Source organism: Micromys minutus (assembly GCF_963924665.1).
Source record: "Micromys minutus genome assembly, chromosome: 29".
Taxonomy (NCBI): domain Eukaryota; kingdom Metazoa; phylum Chordata; class Mammalia; order Rodentia; family Muridae; genus Micromys; species Micromys minutus.
Window position 1 is genome coordinate 8,364,883 of NC_137964.1, and position 12,565 is coordinate 8,377,447.

The 12,565-nt window shown below is 43.9% G+C and overlaps 1 pseudogene across 1 annotated transcript; it reads right to left on the reverse strand.

Moving 5' to 3' along the window:
- Nucleotides 1-11,515: 11,515 nt before the first annotated feature.
- Nucleotides 11,516-12,101, reverse strand: LOC308439402 (deubiquitinase DESI2-like; annotated as a pseudogene). Its single transcript has one exon. The product of its transcript is annotated as a deubiquitinase DESI2-like (transcript).
- Nucleotides 12,102-12,565: the final 464 nt, after the last annotated feature.

Sequence of the window (12,565 nt, forward strand, 5' to 3'; positions counted from 1 at the left end):
TTGAGTCATTATCTAGGGGATACTGAGTCTAAACATTATTGCAGAGCTGTATCAATTTAGATGTCTTTAGCTGAGGCGTTAGTTTTAGAGATTTAAAAATTTCTTGGAGGCATCCCAGTGAGGAGCCTGGTGATACATTCTGAGACATTGAGTTGCCCATTGGGACAAAAGGAGACTACTGAGTTATCTCAAACCACTGGGGTCCCAGTGGATAAACTTGGTAGAGAAAGTTTCACCTATGCGCAGTAGTGCAGAGCTGTCTTTCAGACTCCCGGTGGCTGCATTGGGTCCCCGTACCCAACAGAGAAAGCCTTTGCCAGGCCTGCACTTTAGCAAGAGAACCAGCTGCAAGAGCCCTGAAGAAGGGGATGAGTTGAAAGGCATTCTCAAGGTGTCTTCCCAATGGTCAATGTCTGTCTAAAAACCTGCGGCTACAGAGAATTAACCCTCTTTGCCCGGAAAGGCTGGCCAAACCTTGTTTGGGAAAGCGGGGATTCTCTTTGCCAACTGGAGCGGGAATCCCTATTAATCTGCCGGTGTTTGTGTGAGAGCCTTAGCCATGATCTGGTTTCAGGAAAAGTGAAGTCATGTGGCATATGGCTGATCTATTTCAGTGGTCCTTGAGGTGGGAGATATTGTTATGAAAAGAAAGAAAATTTCTTAGATGTACATTTGAAACCCACATTTGAAGTCTAGAGGAATCTTACCCTTTAGAATAGAGAGTGAACTTTAGGCGGATATACTTATCTGGGTGGAGTCTTATATGGTCCGTGAGAGGTAGTTCTTCATGGGTTTCCTGTAGCTTATAAGTTTATAAAAGAGATAACAAGATGAGTTAACAGCATATTTTTTAAGATGAGCCTCTGTGGAGAAGAAGGAGCAAGAATTATATATAGTGGAAAAGGAAGTTTAGTAAAAGGAAACACGAAGCATCAATGGAACCCAAGTTTAGGTAAGAAAGAAAACAATCATATCTGTAAGAGCTTATATCTGAACTACTTGTTAGAAAATAGCGGTCTGTTTCTTTAGCTGTCAGGCTGCAACTATCTTAGCTGTCAATGTAGTCAGAAATCTGGCTCAGAATAAATAGAACTTCAATCTACCAGGCATATAAATTAAAAAGTGACAGAGTCTATCAGCCAACAGTTTCCCTAGGTCTCTATTGTCTTCCCAGCAGCTTGGACACATCGGTCTGGCTTTCGAGCCCAGAAGGCGCAGGTAATGATTAGCAGATTTCTGACAAGACTGAGAGCTTTATCGGCTAAACAGCGCACATTACAACTTAATGGTAGTACTAAAAAATCATGAAGACAGAATAAGATTGAAAACGGTAAAGGGAAATAAAACATGTTGTTTGAGACAGGCACTAGTGCACACATGTGAGATTGTAGTTGATGCACTGGACGTGCTCACAAATGGGGGGGGGGGTGTGGTTCTGTGGTAGCACCTAGAGCCCATGCTCTGGTGTTGCTTCCCTTTGCTGTTTCTGGTCCTGGTTATTCCTCTTGTGCTAGTAAAGTGTTTTAATATTCCACCTTAGCCCCTCGCCTGGCTTTCTTTCATTTTCCATGATTATTCTAACAGTTATATGCATTATGCATGTGTTACTGTGAAACAAATCGATGCTTCACCTCTTCAATGGCCAGTGCAAAAATCTCACAGCAATCACCCCTTTCATTACCTCCCACCCTTTGGGCTTCAGCTGCCACATATTTGAAGCCTACACATTTCATCTGCCCTGTTATTATAGTTGGCTTTTAAAAAGTCGCTGGAGACCGAGGCCAGTGAGCTCACCACCGTCCTGGATTGGATAGAGATTGTCAGGCTAGCCTGAGCAGTGTAGTAAGACCTGCTCTGGTGTCAAAATTGTCTCTGCATTTGGCAGCCACGGACACAGCAGTTCATGTGTGGCAGGCACAGAGATAAAGGGCTTGTTTTGTGAACATGAGGGCCTGAGTTCGATCCCCAGCCCCCATGGGAAAACCAGATGGCTCACATCTGTGATGCAAATGCCTGGAGGGGCTGAGATAAGACATATCCCAGGGGTCTTGTTCGCTAGCTGAGTCAAATGAGGGCAACAGAGGAAAGTACCTGATGTCAATGTTCGGTCTCCAAAGACAGTCAGAGGTGTGAGTTCCCCCTACCCACACATGCGTCTAGAAAGCACCTTCACCAAAGGACACCGATTCCCAGTGAGGACCAGGTGAAAATGTAGGCTTTGTACACTGTTCATAGGATTGCATAAGAAATAGTGCATTTCTCATGAACATTTCTGTAGTGGCCCCTGGAAAATTAAGACCGACCACGTGGTCTGCTGAAAATAGATGTGATGGATACGGAGCCAACCTGATGGAGACGAAGCTGTGGCCTTGATTTCACTGTAGTGCCATTTTACAATGCCAGGAGGTGGGAACGTGCTTGTCAGCTGGTGGATGGATACAAGAAACACAGTACATGCAGAGGAGACCATTTGCTTACAAAGAATGAAATAAAACCACGCGACTTTGACTCACATCGATGCACGCAGCATTCTGTGGCAAGGGATAGAAGGATGCTCCCAGGAGCTCGGGTGACAGTCGAAAAGAGCAGAAACCATAAAAATTGAGAGCTCAACAATGTTTATCAGAGGATGTGCTTTATGGGGTGAGGGAGAGACGAGACAAAGAATGAAGACTAATCATCATTAGTAAAGAGAATAGCGGCTGCTCTGGTGCAAATGGTTTGATTATAGATAATGATGAAAAGTATATTTGTAGAACACTAGGGCTTCTTTGAATACATTAAGAGTTTCTTAACCTGTGGTTCTGTTGGGAAAACGTATATTTCTGATAATCTTAGAACTAAGGTATTGCTCACAAGAAGAATTACAGTTATGAAGTAGGAACAAACATTTTTTATGGTTGGGAGTTCCTAAGAGCATCAGAAATATGTTGTCTGATGGTCGAGACCCAAGGATTGAGAACCACTGTGTCAAGCACAGAGAAATGTATGGGGAGATGTGTGCTTACATTGACCTTTACAAAGAGTGCATTCTATGTACACATTTCAAAGCATCATGTACTGGGGGCTGGGGAGATGGCTCAGTTGCTAAAAATGCTGGCCACGCAAGCCCGAGGACCTGCCTTTGATCCCCATTGCACACTCAAGACAATCGTGTGTACCAGGCTCTAGGTTCAGTGAGAGATTCTGCAGGAGATGGCTTAGTGGCTAAGAGCACTGACTGCTCTTCCAAAGGTTCAATTCCCAGCAACCACATGGTGGCTCACAACCATCTGTAATGGGAACTGATGCTCTCATCCGATGTGTCTGAAGACAGCAACAGTGTGCATATATATATATATATATATATATATATATATATATATATATATATATATATATATATATAATAAATCTTAAAAATGCAGTGGAGCATGACAAAGTCATTTGACATCAATCTCTGGGCTCCATGTGCACATACACAAACATGTGCATACACATAAGCATACACACACCTAATCACACATTATGGCATAATATTTTTGAGTTAAGAATGAAAAGAGGGGCTGGAGAGATGGCTCAGGAGTTAAGAGCACTGATTTCTCTTCCAGAGGTCCTGAGTTCAATTCCCAGCAACTACATGGTGGTTCACAACCACCTGTAATGGGAACTGATGCTCTCATCCGATGTGTCTGAAGAGGATGACAGTGTACTCACATAAATCTTAATAAAAGATGGAGAAGGGCTGGAGAGATGTCTCAGTGGTTAAGAGCACTTGTTCTTGCAGAGGATCAAGGGTCTATTCTCAGCGCCTACATGGTAGCTCACAGCCATCCATAATTCCAGTTCTAGGGGTTTGGCACACTCCTCTGACCTCCCTGGGCACTGGGCATGCTGTGGTACACATACATACATGCAAGCAATAAATCTTTAAAAACATTTAGATTCTGCTTAAATTGATGGAAGATATGGACACTTGTTTAAAGGAGACACTCCATGATATTAATAAAGATGTGTAAATTATAGAAATAGTGGATTACAAAAACCATCCCATGTATTATGTATCATAATGTACACAACTTGACAGGCCCTTTGGTTTCCCCTTGTGCTAACAGACTCGCAGGGGAACAGCCTGTCAGGTTCAAATCTTGTACCCAGAGTTGTAGGATAACAAAACAAAAAAATCCTTTAGAACCAAACTCAGGAGATCCTTCTAGAAGGCCCCCGAGGTCCTGTGCTGACTGGCTTGGTCTGCAGGAATGTGATTAGACAGTAAATGGTCTGAGGTCATGAGCTAATAGCACTTTGCAGCTTTGTGGTCTCAGAGGCCGGTCTTTCCTGCAAAGATGAGTTTAGCTCTGTGATGTCTCGCTTTGAGCATCTGCACATATTAAAGCTGCACAATACCAAGGGAAGAGGTATTTAATATATAGTTATTATATAGAGAATAAATATACTGTTTGGCTTCATTGTGGCCACCATTTCAGAGTATACACATACACAGAAACATGCTGCTCACCATGAGTTTATGTAACTTTTGTTGATCAAACTTTAATAAAGCTGGAGAGGTTCCAGTAAAACTTAATAAAGCGTGAAGAAATAATTTTAATAAATTAATTGCAAGGCCACAGTGCTGGAAATTATAAGATGTTGCTCAGAAATATCTGAAAAGAATAAAGACATTGATTTGTAACTTCAGGTACCAAAGTGGTGCTGTTTGGACTGTAATGAGCTCATCCTGATTTACAGATTTGTCTGCAATCAGACTCCCAGCAGAGGGCCGAGAATGGTGCTTTCCAGTACAGCACTGGCCTAGGCTTGACATGCAATCCCAACAATATCAGAAAACTACCCCAGATGATCACTGTGTGTGTGTGTGCGCACACACACGCAAGTGCGGGTGTGCCTGTATGTGTGTTTACCAAGAGATTGTAATAACCCTATTGTGTGTGAGACTTTTATTTCAGACAGACAGACATACACATACACACACACACTTACTCACCCCAATAAGCAGATAAGGAAAGCATGACAGACCAAAGTCCAACGTGGTGAACCAATGAGTTTTATTGGGGTTACTTACAGATATGTGGGTGAGGGGTCTCTTACAGGAGCAGAAATGACTGAAAGACAGCTGCCTCACAGAAGCCCATTCCGGCATGGGTGGCAGCTCACAATAATAGCTCACTGCACAGCTTGCAGGCAGCTCAGTACCTTGGAGAGCGTCCTCTCCCAGTGGGCCAGTTGGTTTGAACTTCTTTGGCTGCTCTGCTTCAAGGGTTTGTTGTCAGGGAGTGACTCCCAGAAGTCTTTGCTGGTTATATTTTCTTGGGTGGGGCAGGAAGCATTGTGAATGTGGTCAGTTTCAAAGATTCCCCGAGGCTATCTTGAATTATTGAGTTTCCCTGTAGGATGAAATGTTCCAATCTTGGAAGAAACAATTACACAACACCCTCAAATGAAGAGAGCCTTTCCCTGGCTAGCTTGGACAAATGGTCACAATGAGAGACCCTGTTGTGGGCAATTCACCAGCCAGAGAAGACTGCTTGAACATGGGTTCAAGCCAATTGAAAGTCTTTATTAGCAGGCTGGCAAATACACTGGGTGCTGGGGATCCCAGTCTGGGCCTTTGTCAGGGTGAGCTTTAAAGCACATGACACATGTCCTGCGCTGACATACATCAGTTAACAAGAACAGTTAGCCAGAAGCAGAGCTATGGAAGCCCAAAAAAATAAGGTTAGTACATTTTGAGACTTTCCCAGAACTATATGGGCTTAGATGGACTGGACCTTTGTTTGAGTTTTGGCAGGTGGGGCTGTCTGCCTGCTGAGATTTTCAGATTGATGGCACTTCCATCATGGAGTCAGTTGTGCTAAGGTCTGGGCCCTGATACAACCCCATGTCATAAGACACTAAGGATGATCTTCAGAACCACAAGACACTGAGGTGAAAGAACTGACATTACTCACGGAACTGAAGGCTCTCATGAGCCGCATGGGAATGCAAACAGGCCCTTCTTTTCCCTTTGAGCCATATAGGAGACTTTACTCCTGGTCACAGACCTGACTACAGTTTCATAACAGACCCTGATGCAGAGGACCTGGCTAAGCTGCTGTTTGAGTCTTCATCCCCAGATGTCAGATCGTAATTAGTCTGTGGAAACCCACAATACACATTCATAACCAGGAGGTCTCCTGCAAATAGAAGATGAGTTCGATCGATTGGTAATGCACCCAGAGACTTCTTCCATCAGCATATTTTAAGTGAGAATACTTAAAAGGGCTAACATATAGATCATATAAGTGCTTGGTACCATGAGTATCATGGGATCACAAGTTAAAACACTAGCAGAACAGTGGCTAAAACAAAGACAGGCCAGTCTACGTGCAGGGAAAGTTGTGGAGCCATTACCTGGTTTTTGTAGCACATTAAGGGAGCAGCCTCTTCAGAAAACCATTTTGCACACTCCGAGAAAGCAAACAAACCAAACACCCACACCGGCACCTGGATTTTGTAGACAAAATTGCTTTTATAAATCAAGTTTTATTCATCGGTATGCCCATCAGCCTGTGTGTCGCTGGTGACTTGTCAAACACACCATTTTGCAGAGCCTCAAAAGTGTTTGCTATGTGTTTCTTTACAGGACGTTTTCTGAACCCCAGCCTCTGCTACATCTCTGAAACTTCTCTGAGGCTTCATCAAACAGCTCCAGCTGGACATAACCCCAAGTTCATTCCAAAAGAATGAGTGCTTTGTGCCACAGCCATTGGGCAACACACCTTACAGCTCTTATAAGGGAGCAAATGGTTGCACAGAAGGAGGGAATAGTTCTCACAGGTGAGCAAGAGAAGACAAGACCCCCGAAGAGATCCCGATTTACCTCAATTTACATGAAGTTCCCACAGGTGAAAGTGATTCGTACAAGCCACAATCACGGAAACAAAAAAGCATTTATACAGCACACCCACCTGAAGGATGAATCCTGGGTGCTTGGATTGTGTGACATCTTAATTAATGTGTATCTCCAGGTAAGAATGAAATTCTGTTTTTCTGTATGTGATCTCATAAAGTCTTTAGAAAATGTGTGGTTTAAAAAATATTTGCTATCTGTCCAGCAAATCAAAAGAGAATTGAATGGGCCGTGCGGAACCCCAGTTCAGAGGTCAACTGCTTGTAGTATTTTGTGGGACGAGACTCATTCATGGTTTGGGCCTCCGGCTTACTGGAAGGATTCAAGAACTGAACAAAGACACCCTCAAGTTTTCCTTCACATGCCTCATGATAGGGAATGTCGGGGCTTGAATGTGTCCCCCAATTTTTAAATGTTGGAAGCCGAATCCCCAGCCAAGCTGTCTTGGTAGGTGGAGACAAGGAGGAGGCATTCAGTGGGGATGGCTTTGCCCCCTGGAGTGGACAAACGCAATTGTCACAGAAGTGAGGTCCTTATTCTGGAATGTTCCACCCCTACAAAAGATGAGCTTGGTCCTCACCCTCTTGCCTTTAGCTATGGGGTGATGCATTAAGAAATGCCCTTGTCAGATGCCAGAACCTTGGTCGTGGACTTTTTAAGTCTCCACAAGTCTGAGAGATAAATTTTTGATCTTTATAAATTATCCGCTCTGTGGTATTCTGTTATAGCAACACAAAGCAGACCAAGACACGAGAGCTCGTCCCTCAAACAGAGACTGGCTTACATTACAATTATGTAAATTTGTGAAGCTCCCGCCCTCAGCATGCTTGATTCTACAACACTGGTTCTAGGCCGCAGCCCCACCCCACTTCACTGACTGCCCATCTAGGCTCTCATTTTTCTTTTCTGGGCCAAGAACCTAAGTGGATACATTGTATTTCATTGTCGCCTCTCATCAGTCTCTGTTCACCTGCCTGTTCCAGTCCACGTGTCTCAGATACTCTTAAAGAATACAGTCTCTCTAGCCTGGCTACCATCCTAGGTTGGTCTTACATTTCTCCCTAACCAGCTCCAGACCACGTGTTTTTGGTAGAAATAACGTGGAAAGGATGCTGGTACCCTGTGGGTGGGTTGTTGGTGACACACGATTCTTTCAAAGTCTTGTGGTCAGCCAGGCAAGTAAGCCAGTGTCTATCAGCTCCAGCCCCCTCCCACAGAAAGCCACCAGTCAGCATTTTGTGGGGAATTTTCTGAGGGTGTTTTCTTCCCTCTGCCTTTTCCACTTCTTGTCCCTGGACAAGTCCACTGGGAACCGCTTGCTTCTGGTAATGTTTTCTTTCCTCCAATATATGTCTGTTTGCTATGCGGGCCAGTTAGTTCTGTCTTGAAGGGACAGGGCTTCCCATTGTGTCAAAGACAGGGAAGCCCCTGAGAGCTCAGTTGGTTCTGACATTTTCAAAAGGTACAGTTCCCTACTGTATTAATTAGCAAGGCGAAGAAACTTCAAAATGCTCACGGCAGAGGGAATTCCTGTATGGTCACCATCCTGTATCTGGTATACGCCAGGAAAGCGGAGAGGTGGGGAGGTTCTAGACACTGATCGAGAAGATCCGTCTAGTATCTGATCCAACAATGGGGAAGAGATGAGACATCTATCAGAGAGGAGGCGCCGCCAGAGACATTTCCTGAACTCTTAACAGTACATTTCTGGCAGAGCTACCAAGCACCAAGAGGGGACACATTAATCTAGCAAACAGAACGAGTGCCAGTCCCCCCTCCACTGCACAAAGGTGCCCATTTTATAACTTAAGAAAATAAGAATGAATAGGAACCCTGCCCAGCATGTAACCCGGAAGACAGGTGAACTGCTCCAGTCAAGAATCCTAGCATGGAGTCACTGTAAGAACTGCTTTGGTTCAAAACAAAGAAAGCTTCTGAAAATGAGCCAAACAAATGGCCTGGGCTGCTTTGCTTCCAGCCCACATCTGTGAAGTTGTCACTAGTATTTATAGGGAGTGTGGCAAGTGGGCCACACTGAGGGAATATGTGTGCGCTCACATGCGTGTGTGTGTGTGTGTGTGTGTGTGTGTGTGTGTGTGTGTGTGTGTGTTTGCCTGTCTAACAAACAAAAGTAGGAGTGGGTACAGGGTATTTGTCATTATTTTGAGATCAACTTTTAATTTAATCATCACTTTTAGTGAAACTTGATTGGGGCTTGAGCCTCACAAGCTCTGGGAGGAGGCTCTCAGATGCCCATGGCCCATGAGCCTCTGACCTGGAGGCCCTTGGTCAACTGAGCAAGAGAGTTTGGCTAGACACATCTACTGGATCTTTTTGAGCAAGTGAAAAAGATTTCACACGCTTGACTTCTTCTGTTTGTTTTGTTTGTCTTTGCTAAAGTGTTTCCCACCAGGAGAGGGGACATCTCTGAGGTGTGTCAGTCTCAAGCAGAGGGGCTTTCTTAAGAATTAATGTATTTGACCAACCTTTTTTTTTCTTATAAAAGTAGTTTTTAATAAATCGATGTATTTCAATGTTGTAACATGATAACCCAGTGCTATATCAAGGTAGCAAAAATGAAGGTTCCTGGTGTTTTATAAACACTGTGAATGACAGTACACTTGCATTCAACTTCACACAAACTCTCTTCAGGTCTATGAAGATCCATTGACAGCTGTCCCACTTGTTGACAGTGGAGATGTGTGTGAATAGACCAAGCAGACAATGAAAGTCTAACGCTCAAGTTACACTCTCAAACCATACTGGCAAGAATGGGATATAATGCCAGGATGGCCAACTGCTGAAAAAAATGTTTAAAATTAGTTATTCAAAAAGAAAACATAGCATTCACCAAAGCTACGGTAAATATATAATGGAGCTGGGCTGAGGGCTTGGGCTCTGGTAGTGAATATGTCTTGGGAGCATTAATATTTTGTCCTAAGTCTCATTTTCAGACCTGAACTACCTCAACTCTTCATAAAGACCATGCATTCTATCTTGCTGTATGTTTCCTAAAACAAATGCTCTGACACCTGCCACAGAGCCAAGTAACTTGCAGCAGCATTCTCCTCTGGAAACAGAAAGATCAAACAGCACAAAGGGACTTCATCTTTCTCAGGCCAGTGTTCAAAACCCAAGGTTTACTTTCCCTATAAAGAGGGTGTGCTTATGTTAATAAGTATCAATCAAAATCAGCTCATGAAAAAGTTAGAGATGTAATTTGCTCCAAGACATGTATCCTCACACAGAGAATGTGACTCACACTAACCACATAACCAAAGCTGCAGTCAGTGCCTTGGATGTTCCTACGCTGCATCCACTACTTATACAGGACACTCACTCTTAAGGCAGAACATTGATTGTGACATGTAATGTTTGGTTTTACATCCAAGGGTCAGTTGGGGTTAGACTCTAACAGATGATTTCCTTACTAAAGACTTATCTGTAGCACAATTTCATTCCTAAGAGTATGTTATGTAAGAGATGTACATTTGAGAACATAAAAAGATGAATTTAAGACACACAAAAATATGATTTTTTTCAAGGAGATATCAATGAAAATAGAATCTCTATTATGAGGTGCGACTACTCCCATCATGAACTAAGAAACTCCAACAAGCCATTTCTGATATGGTGTACACCACATATTAAATGTTTAAGAATTGCCTTTGGGGTGTGTTTTAAAATCTATTTTTCAATGTCCAGTATAAAAGGTAGGTAGCCTGGCTAGTTAGAGAGCAGTTTAATGTCAGTCTGTACTGCCTCTCAGGAAGCAGGTTAGGATACTCCCACCCCATCAGAAATATCCTGTACAGGGAGGAGTTTCTAATATATCAAAATAAAAATGAAGCCCCCTCTCCTAACACATGTGCAAAACCAGTCCTCAGTTATAAGAGTATCTTCATTAAAGAATCAGGCATCGAGCCAGGCAGATACAAGATGCTGAGGTTGGGCGTATTTGGGATGAAACTAGTTGCTCCACAGGCACCTTGGGAAATGTGCTACTCAGAATGGGAAGAAGGGTGGGGAGAGGAATGGATCCAGGACCCAAGCCCTCTGGCTGTGTGTGCTCCTTCAAGTCAGGCAAGTTTGGATTCCTGGATCTGGGTGACAAAAATGGCAACAACAAAGACAGATCTAAGGGACAACTTTGAGAACTGTTGTTGTGGAAGCCTTTCCTTGTGCCTACTGTTTTTGCCGAAGCTCTGGCAGCTGTCAGGAGGCGTACAGAGATGATCTGTCTCACTTTTGAAGATGAGGATATTCTTCTTTCACGGCAGCAGGAGTCCATGCAAGATTTGTAAACAGTGGTACAAAATACTGTAAACGTAATTTAACAGAGCTCGTATAAAACAGAGGAGGTGAGTCCAAATTTACAAGTGGGTTAAAAAGAAAAGAAAAGAGGGCAGCTTTATACAAAGTTCTCCCTCTTACGCCAAGTGATTTTTCTTCTTTTTTTTTTGTTTTTTGTTTTTGATTACAAATATAATCCTGAGCTGAAAAACTGGGATTTGGGGGTGAGCCATCTTTGCATACAAAATATCCAAAGGACATTTACTTTATTTTCTTTTTCTCTAGTGATACTCAACTGCCAGAAGCAGCTCTGAAGGCCTGACTGGAGAGATCTTATAGTTTGGTGTGACACCCAGTTCTGGCACCAGCTGCAGCGGTTGACATGACAGAGGATGCGGCTGCATCCTCTGCTTCTTCCAGTTCATCCCGGAGTTCCTGGCTGACACTAGACTGCAGTGCCGCAGGAGTGAGCCACTCCTTTGGGAGGCAACTCTGTAGAAAGGGTACACAGGAGCTGAAGTAGGCTAGCCGGTTGATCCAGCGAGGAATCTCTTTCCCACAGAGAATCTCTGATAGAGCTGAAGAAAATTGATTGCAGTTTTTGTGCATCAGATGGTAGGCGTTGCCTTTTATACTCTTTCCCCAGTTCTTCTACAATCTTTTCTACATCATCTCCTAGAAAGTCCGTACTCCCTAGAACAACAGCTTCTTTAAATTTAAATGTTTCTCCTAGCTCAGAAGCATTTCCTGGGGAAATTTCAAATATTCCAGAAAAAGGATAAGGATGGCCACCATAAGCAAATTTTCTGCCATATACTTCAATTCCAGAATGAAAAACTCCAATTCCAATAGATGAGGTGTATTCATTCATCCAGTACATGTCGTAGACGTTGAGAACCACTAACTGGTTAGCCCCCATCCTCGTCCCCACGGCCGCCGCCTCGTCCTCCAGCCGCTCGGGGTCTCCGCGGGGCGGAGGCCGCTGCCACCCCTGCTGGCGCCTCAGGCAGGACTCGAACCCCGCACTAAGCGTCCAGCCCGGCCTGCGGTAGTCGGGGCGGAAGCATCCGGCAGCTGGGGCCGCTCCTGGGAGCCGCTGTCAGAAACCTGTGTGAGGACCGGGGCCAGACCGGTGGAGAGCCCCTGACCAACCTTTTTTATGTCAGTTTAAAAACGATTATTTCATTTATAACGTGTGTGTGCTCACATGAATATATGTGAACATATGTGTGTGCTCATCCATTTGTGCATAAATATTTATGCAGGGAGGCTTGGAGCTGGCTTGGCCTGGCTACCTTAAGAGGTATGCATCCTAAGTGGTTCAGGTTAGAGTCCATGGCTCCTGGAACACAGCGTGCCTTTCAGTTTCTGAGAGACCGATGA